Source organism: Ursus maritimus (assembly GCF_017311325.1).
Source record: "Ursus maritimus isolate PB19 chromosome X unlocalized genomic scaffold, ASM1731132v1 scaffold_X1, whole genome shotgun sequence".
NCBI lineage: Eukaryota > Metazoa > Chordata > Mammalia > Carnivora > Ursidae > Ursus > Ursus maritimus.
In genome coordinates, this window is record NW_024423319.1 from 44579916 (window position 1) to 44591685 (window position 11770).

The window sequence follows — 11770 nt, forward strand, 5'->3', positions numbered from 1 at the left end:
CTGTGTCCAAGGAATTCCCTCCTTTCTATCCTGACTTCCAGAAAGATCTTCTAGTGGGGTCGGGTCACGGCCCCGCTTTCCACTTTTCAGGCTCCACAACGGTTCATGCTGTAGTTCAGACTTTTGTCACAAGGTGGCACCAACGTACCGCCGTCGTGAAACTTTCCTAGATGTCCACAAGGAGTAAAAGAATAAAGATAACCTTTAAAATCCAGGTTTCGAAGCTATATAGAAGGTTCTAATTCTGTCTGAAGAAACTGATAGGGGTAATAGAAGACTGTAGAAAAATACACTCCTGGGCCTGCAGAGGATGAAAGCTTCGGTGGCAGCGGCATGCCTGGGCAGTGTGTGGCAGGTGTGTGAAGGGCTGTGCAGATCAGAACAGGGGGTAGGTGCCTGAGAGAGGAGGGAGCCGCAGAGCGGGGTCTGCACAGCTGTGTCCTGTGTCATGGACGGGGGCTGACAGACAAGGGGTGGGAGGAGGTCTGGGCAGCCTGTACAAGGGTGCGAGAAAGGATGATGAATGCCCTGTTCTCTGATAGGGTCCCTTTGGAGAGGCCACACTGAACATCAGCTGACAGTGATGAGGAAAGAGGTAAATCGATGAACGTGATGTAGCTTAGGTTCAACAGCATATGGAATTACTTTAATGGAGTATATGGAATTACTTTAATGGAGTATATGGAATTTCTTTAACGTAGATATGAATTTTCCAAGCAGAATCGGTGTCGTGGTAAACAAACCACTTCGTGGTATTTTTTACCCTTTGTAAAATGTACTTGTCACGAGCACGCTATGAAGACACACACACGAGTTGTGCCTTTCCACAATGTCAGCTTTATGCAATCTTATAAAGCAAAGTTAAATCACAATTCTAAAGCAGCGGGTTCCAGATTCCAAACTCTGTGACATTTCACCGTGTGATTAAACTTGGCTTCTTACATAGCACACAGAGCAGAACATAAGACAAACCACACAACAAACAAGGTAACACAAGGGTGCAGGAAGTTAGCGAACCAAACGCGAAGTCAGTCTGTGGGCGTGCAGTTGAGATGAGGTCTTGGTCCAGTCCAGGCACAAACTGCTTCTGATGTTCAAGCAGCGAAGGATCTCGGTTCTGTTCAGAGATCAGTCAGGCAGAGCCTTCGGCGGCAGTTGCCTTTTTTAAGCGGTCAGACAGAGGGATCGGGTCTGAAGAGTCTGAGAGTTTGCTGCAAAAACCCTCCCCTTTTTAAAGGGATTGAATCAGTTTTGGGTCTCTGCAGACCTCCTCTGCTTCTGCTGGTTATCAGTTCCGGGGCGTCACGTAAATATGTGTATATTTCCTTCCCCTTCTGCTCAGTCTGAAGGATCTCTATGAGATGCTCATGTTCAAGCTGTTTGTTTTGTGAGCGGAGGAACACGATGAAACCATGCATATGTGGCGGAATCAGACACAAAGCATCAGAGACATGGATCATATCAGTAAAATAAACATGCTCAAATCACCCAGTAAAAGCAAGCATTTTCAAACTGCCAATTGTAGGAAAATCCAAAGCTATACATTTTCCAGAGGTAAACATTAAACAAAGGAATTCAGGGGCGCCTGGGTGTCTCGCTCAGTTAAGCGTTCGAGTCTTGATCTTGGTTCAGGTCGTGATCTCAAGGTTGTGAGATCCAGCCCAGTGTCAGCCTCCATGCTGGGCCTGCAGCCTGATTAAGATTCTCTCTCTCCCTCTCTCTCTGCCCCCCCTATTTTCAAAACAAACAAACAAAATAAAGGAATTCAGATAGGTTAAACATTTTTAAGTAAGAAATAAATCTATCAGGCAATTGCCAATAACAAGGAAAAGGGAGTTATATCTAATTATTAGAGAGAGTACAATTGAGATAAAAATGGATTTTAAAAAAGGCAGTTTCTAATGCTAAATTTCACCAGGAAGATAATAGATGATTCTAACACACTTTCCTTAATCCAAAAATGGTCAAGTGGAGAAATAGTCATTGGAGAGAAGACCTAAACAACGTAATCCGAATGGCAGATCTTAGAGATACTGAGCTGTGGTCCCTATCAGACAAATCACTTCATTTTCAGAGAACATGGGACATTAATGAATACCAGTTCTAGCCAAGGCTATTAAACAAATCTTGGATCCAAGTGGAAATATGATTAAAATTGCCAAATTTGATAAGGATAATGATAATGAAAACACAACATAACCGAATCTAGCTAAAGCAGCGGCCAGAAGACATTTTGAAGCATTAAATATCTATATGAGGAGTGGGGGGTGGGCAAAATGGCTGAAGGGGGTCAGAAATCACAAACATCTGGTTATAAAATAAATAAGTCATGGGAGGTGATGTTTAGCATGGGGAACACATTTTATAATACTGTATTGCGTATTTGAAAATTACTCAGAGAGTGAATCTTAAAATTCTCATCACAAAATAAATTTTGTACCTAAGTATGGCGACAGATGTTAACCAGACTTATTACACTGATCATTTGGCAAAATATACAAATACAAAATCATTATGGTGCACTGGAAACTAATATAGGGTTATTTGTCAATTATACCTCAGTAAAGAAAAAGGAAATGGTAGGTGTGGTCAAATTGTACAAACCTCCATTAAAAAAAATCAGTTATGCAGTTGTCATGTATAGCATGGTGATTATAGTTAACAATAGTGTATTATACATTTGAAAGTTGCTAAGAGAGTCGATCTTAAAAGTTCTTATCACGGGGAGGCCTGGGTGGCTCAGTTGGCTCAGCATCTGACTTTTGATTTTGGCTCAGGTCATGATCTCAGGGTTGTGGGAGGAAGCCCTGTGTGGGGCTCCATGCTCAGTGGGGAGTCCGCTGGTCCCCCCTCACATCTCCTCTCCCCACTTGCACACTCTCTCTTTCTCTAAAATAAATAAATAAAATCTTTTTAAAAAAGTTCTTACCACAAGAAACAAAAATAATCCCTATGCAAGGTGATGGTATCAACTAAAGTTATGGTAGTAATCATTTTGCGATATATACATATATCAAATCATTATGTTGTAGTTTTTAAATTTACACAATGTTATATGTCAATTTTATCTTAATAAAATGAGAGAGGAGAAAATAAAGTGAAGAAACCTATATAAATAGAAATGAAAACCAATGAATTAACATTCAATTAAAAAGCATGATAAAGAATCACAACCTAAACTGTAAGAATGAGATGGAAAGAATAGTTAAAGGGAAAGCAGAAGTGAATGAATCAAGAAACAACACCCCTGTTGAGGCTCAGAGCAGTTGGGATGGAAAGGCAGCAAAACTTGGCATTGTGGCTGATGCACCCAACACTGTGCTGGGGTCTCGAGCGAGGTTTCCCCTTGAACTCCTCACAACACTCCCTTGAGGATAAGAATCACATTTTTATCTGTGTGTGTGTGTGTGTGGTGTGTGTGTGCATTATAATACACATATATTGCACATACATGAATATATGTATGCACACACAATGTGAAATTAGAAAGGAGAAGGATGAGCACGCTGTGTGTGTGTGTGTGTGTGTGTGTGTGTGTGTAGGGAAAACATACACAGCGATACCATATTTCCTGTGAGGAGGCTCTCATTTGGAGCAACAGGATGAAAGAATGTAGGCGAATGATAATCATCTCATTTGGGTAATGATAATCTCTAGGCAGATAGAAAGAAGGAAGGGTAGAAATTTTTCTTAATTTGGATTAATTTTATAGCTCACAATGCTTTTTAACCGAAATATTTCATAAGTAGCAGAGCTTTTTAGGGATATGCATCTGGAAATAGGTTGAAAGAAAAAAGACTAGCAACAAAGAATACACATGAGTGTACAAGTGCGTTCACATAAAATTATAGAATAAGAAAACATATCCATAGTGGCAGAAGATCGGTGGTTGCCTAGCAATGGGATAAGGTGACATGGAGAGGGGGGCTGGAGAGAGGTAGATGGGCCGTTACAAAGGGGCATGGCGGCGCTTTTGCGTGATGGATGTGTTCCTTATCTTGACCATAGCACTGGATTCACAAGTGTATACAGATATAAAAACATACTACAGCTTATACTTTAAATATGTACAGGGTATTGTATGTCAACCATACCTCAATGAAGTATTTGATTTATATTTACATATTCATAATTCTCTGATGCAATTTAATCAGGTGAAAGATTTCCATGATTATATTCTTATAGTGTTAACGGACTCACACTATGTCTTAACAAATTTGTCCATACTACATATAATCAAAATAGAAACAAACATTTGCAATGGAAGTTACCTAAATATTTAGAAAAGGTTAATGTCCATTTCCTTCTGAAGTGCAGAAATACAAATATTATGTATTAGAATATAATTATAATGAGATTTAAAAGTAGCTGCTTACAGTATGTAAACTCTAGTGCAATAAGCATTATTTAAAATATAGAATAAAGGGAAGAATAATGGGGGGGGTAGACAGAAGGGGGAATGAACCATGAGAGACTGTGGACTCTGGGAAACAAACTGAGGGCTGTGGATGTGCGTCCAGGCCCCCACCACAGGAAGACAAGATCTGAAATGAAGCAGAAAGTCCGTGTCACCTCGGATGGACCCCTAAGGGGACTCAATGGTAGGACCACCATCCTACGGATAAGGCAGACACAAGCTCATTGCTAAAATCTACCACACAACCTGATCAGAGACCAAAGGGAAAATAAAACCTCTAATTGGCACCCATGAGAGAACCAAGACTGAAAGCACACGCGTGTTACCTCGTCCTTCACTCTGTCTGGGAGTGAAGTCTCAGGAGAAAGTACTAGCCTCCGAGTGCTGTTCTAGACAATGGAAGTCTGGGTTACAAATTGTGTCAGCTTCTCAAGGCACAACCTCCCCTTTCAACCAAATTACTTCCTGTTTAGATACTGGGTTTCCAGGATTCAGGGTCAAGTTTGGTCAAAACTTGCTTAGAACATAGTCTATTTGAGGTTATACCTCACCACTCCATTGAGTGGGCACTAACATCCATTTTGCTGCCTGTGGATATTTTCAGTTATCCACATCTAGATACAAAGATAGGGAAGATGTGGGTGCAGATGTAGAATTGGACTAACAGTGCCTGGCACACCGTAGACATTTCATTTACATTTAATAAACATAAGATGCAGATGTAGGCATAAATGTAATACAAAATTATGTATATGTTCTTTTCGTCCTTTTATTCACATGTGAATTTTTCCAAGAGCTTTGGGATCATAAAACTTATTGTTTCATAATCGGCATGAAGACAACTTTTTATTTCTGTTTCTGAAAGTTATGTGTTTTCATTGGGAAAAAAGTAACATATAGAAAATGGAAAAAATGCCCCTACATAGATGTGTATGACCCCGTGATGGGCCTTCTGTAAAACGGACAGGTTGATACCTCACAGAGCCGTTGGGAGGAGAAATGAACAAACCAATGGAAAGTATCTGGCACATAATAGGCAAAATATAAACACCTATATGCAGGTCTCTCCTGTGTTCCCTCCCCAACAACAGAGATGACTTAACCAGGAAACACTCATAGTGATCAACGGGATTTGACACAGCAGAAAAGAAAATGCATTTATTTATATGCTGGATTAGATTTGGTGCCATTTCTTTGTAGATGAATTACCTGATTATGGTAAGGAAGAGGAAGGCAATCATCCCTTCATTTCTCTTTGTGTATTTCTGTGTGTGTATGTGTGTGTGTGTGTACAACATAATAATTTGATATTTATATCTGTACCAAAAGATGATCACCACAATAAGGCTAGCTAATCCCCATCATCTTAAATAGTTTTATCTTCAAACAGATTTTCTTTCATCTATTTAAATGTTCAAGTTCAACTAAATAGTTCATCTTTAAATATATTTTCTTTCTTATGATGAGGACTTTTAAGATTCACTCTCTTAGGAACGTTCAAATATACACTATGTTATTAACTACAGCCACCACGCTGTACATGACATCCCCATGACTTATTTATTTTATGAGAACATTGAACCTTTTGACGCTATTCACACATTTTGCCCGTCTCTCAGCCCTGCCTCATGAGACCACCACTGTGTTCTCTATACCCATGAGCTCATTGGTTGGTTTGTTTAGATACCACTTCTTTTTTTTTTTTAAAGATTTTATTTATTTATTCGACAGAGAGAGAGACAGCCAGCGAGAGAGGGAACACAAGCAGGGGGAGTGGGAGAGGAAGAAGCAGGCTCATAGCGGGAGAGCCTGATGTGGGGCTCGATCCCATAACACCGGGATCACGCCCTGAGCCGAAGGCAGACGCTTAACCGCTGTGCCACCCAGGCGCCCCTAGATACCACTTCTAAGTGATATCATGCAATGTTTGTCTTTTTCTGTCTGATTTATTTCATTTATCATAATGCTCTCAAGGCCCATTCATTTGTCCAAGATGGAAGTATTTCATTTTTTATGACTGAATAATATTGAAAATTTCCCCATTGTCCCACAGATGGACACTTACGTTGTTTCTATATCTTGTGTACAGTTAATAATGCTGTAATTGACATAGGGATGCATATATCTTTTCAAGTTAGTGTTTTTGTTTTCATCAGATAAATACCCAGACATGGAATTACTGGACCATACAGTAGCTCTACTTATGTGTTTTTGAGGAAACGCCATAATGTTTTCCACAGTGGCTGCACCAATTTCCATCCCTACCAAGACACAAGGATTCCCTTTTGTCCACATTCTCCAACACTTGTTATCTCTTGACTTTTTGATGATAGTTGTTCTAACACGTGGAAAATGGTATCTCTTTGTGGTTTTGTTTTGCATTTCCCAGATGATTAGTGATGTTGAGTACCTTTTCATGTATTGATTGCCATGTGTGTGTCTTCCTTGGAAAATTATCTATTCAAATCTACTGCCTATTTTAATTTTTTTAAAGATTTTATTTATTATTTATTGGACAGAGAGAGACAGCAAGAGAGGGAACACAAGCCAGGGCAGTGTGAGAGGGAGAAGCAGGCTTCCCGCTGAGCAGGGAGCCCGATGCAGGGCTTGATCCCAGGACCCTAGGATCATGACCTGAGCCGAAGGCAGACGCTTAACGGCTGAGCCACACAGGCACCCCATCTACTGCCTATTTTTAAATCAGATTTTTAAAATTGAGTTACATGAGTTTTTTATGTATGATGGATATTAACCCTTTATCAGATATTGCTTTTTATCTGATGTGATTTCTGATCTTATTTACCCTCCATTTTGACAGTGGAATATCAGTCTCTCATTGATCCCCCCAAGAAAGACAGTACAGAATAACACTGTAAAGATGGGCCTGCTATGTACAACAAACTAAAAACAGGAGACTTGATCTGGAGCCTAAGTTTGGTCCTTCCCTACAGGATCATGGGTAGTGACATCTCCTGTGCCAGCCTCAGCCCTTACATGGGAAAAGATCGCCTATCCCAATGGTTAGAGTAGGGACAACACTTGGGTACATTTAATTACTGGTTTAACGATCATTAGCAAGTGTTGAATTTCCACATATATGAGACCCACATGTAATATATGTGTATTACATGTACACACATGGAGAATATGATGGGAGTGTTATGGACTGAAATGTATCTCCATAAAATCCATATATTGAAATCCTCACCCCAGTACTTCACAATGGGACTGTTTTTGGAGACAGGGTCTTTAGAGAGAAATTCAAGTAAAAGAAAACATTTGAGTGAGTCCTAAACCAACATGCCTGGTATCTTTATAAAAGGAGAATAAAATTCAGAAAAGACAGACCTAAGAAAGACCATGTGTGGAATACAATGAGAAGCTGTCCATCTACAAGCCAAGGAGAGAGGCCTCAGAAGAAACCACCCGCTGACACTTTGACCTTGGACTTCTACTCTACAGAACCATGAGAAAATAAATTTCCCTTGTTTAAGCCACTCAGTCTATGGCACTTTGTCATGAAAGCCCTAGAAAGCTAATCCAGGGAGGAAATGCACAAACATGATATGTAAAAAATAGTCATAAGTGGTAGGTTGCAGACTAATTATTTATTCGTACCTGGCTTTGACCAAATTTTCAACTTTCTCTAAATTAGTATGTACCATTTTCAAAATTACAATTAAAGCTTACAACACTGAAATTGATAGGAAATACTATAGACATGAGATGGTTATACAGAAATTATATATGATTGGTATATACCGATATTCATAAATAAAACATTACATAGATAGGTGACCCTCACATTGTATACTTCTATGAAATCCTGGAGGTGATGACTATCAAGAATTGCGGTTTTATACTCGAGATCTTTCTGTATAGTTTCTCTTTAAGTGAAACGTAGTATGGTTTCGTTACTTGTTTTATCCATAGATAGCTATGATGCCACAGATGGCTATGTTATGGAGAAGGAGGAAGAAACATAAACAGAGCAAATCCACATTCACATCTCAACAGGGTGGCCTGCCATCTATGCTTCCTTGCCATGTGTGTTCTCTTTCAGAGATTTTAAAAGGGACACACTCATTTTCTCACTGTCCATGCTGTAGGGAGCACTAATAGAACCAGCAGATACTGTGTTCAATCCCCTCTTTTTTTATCAGCTGTGTTCAGTTTTAGAGCTCCCAGGCTCCAGCTAGCCCAAAACAGTGCCTCAGTGTCTCTTGAACATGAAATGTCTTCCTTTGTCTAGGCCTAGTATTCTGGCCTTCATTCACACAGTTACTCAGGGATGCGTCCCATTTTGAACTTGAGTTAATTTGTATGACAAGTGGTGGGCACGTGTATATTTTTCTTCCCTTTCAGTGTTTTAGTTGCACAAAGAAGATACTTCAAAGTTGTTTCAATCCATGTGTGTTGGTTGGGCCGGGCCCTGGGCTGAAGGGGCCTGTGACTAAACTTCCCCCTGGATCCCGCTGTTGAAACATCTCCCCTCTAGAAGCTGTGGGCTGAGTGCTGGGCCATCTCATGCAGCCTCACCCTTTACCTTCCCTGTGGGTTCCCTGCTTGGCTAACTGGGAGGTTAAACCCATGAGCCTGCTTGCAGTTCAAGGGCCTTTATTTGGAGAGAACAGAAAGAAGCATGCTGTGAAACGACTTTCCTCTCATGGCCTTCACTAAACCCTGGGTAGTGGAGATATTATAGGACTGAAGGATGTAAGGTTTTTTGAGTGAGGTGCTCGTCCTTCCCCTAGGCCTCTGTAATGTCTTGATGTCACCCGATTGGGACTATCGTATGGTAGATTCCAAAATTAATGCTGTGACCACCTTATTACTGAATTCCCCTGCTTTAGGGATATTGTGCATCTGACATTGATGCACTTATCTATGGAAACGGGTGGGGACTTTTTTCTCATTATTTTTAAAAATTCTAAACCCAACTACTTTTTTTGTGAATCAAAATGAAAAATACAGGGAAGGAAACAATCACTGGAAGCCCTTAAATGTCTATTCTTCATGAATAATCACTGTTTCCATTTCAATATATATTTTTTCAGAAATTTTACTATGCAAGTGTAACTATATACGAAAATACAAATTAGATATTTTACCTACAGCTTTGTAAACTGCTTTTTTATGAAAAACACCATATTGTGAAGGTTAATACATGACCCACAATATGAATCCATATAATAATAAAAATAGCTGTCAAAAGTTCAATGATATTAATGATAACAATGATTAATAGCTATTGTTGCCTTCCTTTTACCCAATACTGCTAAGTGTTAAACCTGCACTTACTCATTAATCCTCACCACAACTTAAGAGGAGTAATGATTGTTGCCTGACATTAACTATCAGGGAACCGAAGCACAGCAAGTGTAGGGCTAGCAAGTTTTAAGGCTTAAGGTTTGAACACAGGAGCCACACAGCTTCCTGAGTGAAAACGTGTGACCAGTATATGGTACTGCTGCCCGTATCATAAGATATAGCCTTATTTTTTAAATTTACATCCAATTAGCCAACATCTAGTACATCATTAACTTCAGATGTAGAGCTCAGTTATTCATTAGTTGCATATAACAACCAGTGCTCATCACATCACCTCCCCTCCTTAATGTCCATCACCCAGTTACCCCATCCACCTCCCTTCCCCTCCAGTACCCTCAGTTTGTTTCCTGGAGTCCACAGTCTCTCATGGTTGGTCTCCTTCTCTGATTTCTTCCTATGCAGTTTTCCCTCCCTTCCCCTATGATCCTCTCTGCACTGTTTCTTATATTCCACATAAGAGTGAAAAATAGCCTTATTTTTCATCAAAGCAAACCAACAAATACACCAAGGAAAGAAACAAAACTAAGATAGTGTATTAGTTTCCACGGACTGCTGTTTTAATATACAATGAACTAGTGGCTTAAGACAACGGAAATTGAGTTTTGGATGATACAAGTCTGAAATCAAGGTGTCAGTAGGGCTTTGCATATTAAGACACTAGGGAGAATCCTCCTTGGCACTTCCTGGCCCCTGGAGCTGACCATCAAACCCTGATGTTCCTTGCTTGCAGCAACATCACTCCTGTCTCTGTCTCTGTCATCACAGGTTCTCCCTGCACGTCCCTGTCTTCAATGGCATTTTGACCTTCTTAGAATGCCATAAATCATATTGGGTGAGGGCCCTCCCTAATAACCTCATCTTGCTTAACCTGATTACATCTGTAAAGATCCTATTTCCCAATGAGTTCCCATTCTCAACAATACAACAAAATAACAGGTACAATGACTTTATCCCTAGGTAAAAAGAGAAAACATTACTTCAACAACGTAAGAATAGATTCAAAAAACAAACTGAAAGGAAAATAGTGCCTACTCCTCTGACTCATCCCACTATACTCACGGACATGATGAAAGGCAATATAACAAATGTCCTTGCTATGATTATTGGTGAATGGTTCCATGTGACATTTTGAGGCTCTGTCACAAACAAGGTCCTGTTTCCACTGACCATTTATTTTAAACCTAGGCTACAACAAAGAATCCAGCTACTCAGGTGTGTCCTGAATCAGGTTTCCATCCTGGTACCTCCCCTGTGTCTTTGGGCTTTAGAGCAATTACTCTGATTGGGTCCAAGATATTGCCACAGGCCCATCAGGAATGATGCAGGAGCAGATGACTGCAGTCACCAATGGCCATGCCTGCAGACACCAACAAAGCTTTCAAGAGAGAGTGGGAAGCTCTGGAAATCACAGATCACCAGTGACACTCGATGAAGTCAAGGAGGTGCTCATGGCCAAAGACCTCCACTGGGAAGGCAGATTTAAGAAGGAATTGCAGACCTATATTTTTTGAAGACCCACAAGGAACTAGCTATGTCAAAAATCAGAGGATCACTTAACCTTGTAACTTTCATGAGAGCTGGAGCCTCTCAGCATAAAAAGGCTAATGCATGAGCTGGTGGGTGTGCAGCAAGGATTGTTCTTCTCTGAGATGAGATTCCCTTTGTGTCTGAAACTAGAAGAGATATGAGAAGTGTATACTGGGTGACTTACCTAGAAATAGTTATTATCGATATGTTTTGGATTTTCCAATTATTGATTCTAGTAATGAAAATCAGAGAAAGAGGGAAAACCGAGGCTAATGATAATACACAAAACTTTGCAAAAACGTAGTCTGTTCAAAAAGCATTGTCAATTACACATCATTCTATGAGCGGTCATCCTGATTTCTACCTCAGTAAATCCATGTTTTCTTGAGATCCAAATGTGCTGCATTTTACCTTTAATCTTTTGTTAGTGTTTTTGTAACTCTTTTACACAAATCATACATTTTCACTGCCAAAAATGTAGCAGCTGTGGATCGG

At 40.0% G+C, this 11770-nt stretch overlaps 1 pseudogene; it reads left to right on the top strand.

The window, feature by feature from the left end:
- Positions 1–10689: 10689 nt before the first annotated feature.
- On the top strand, positions 10690–11259 carry LOC103674928 (annotated as a pseudogene).
- Positions 11260–11770: the final 511 nt, after the last annotated feature.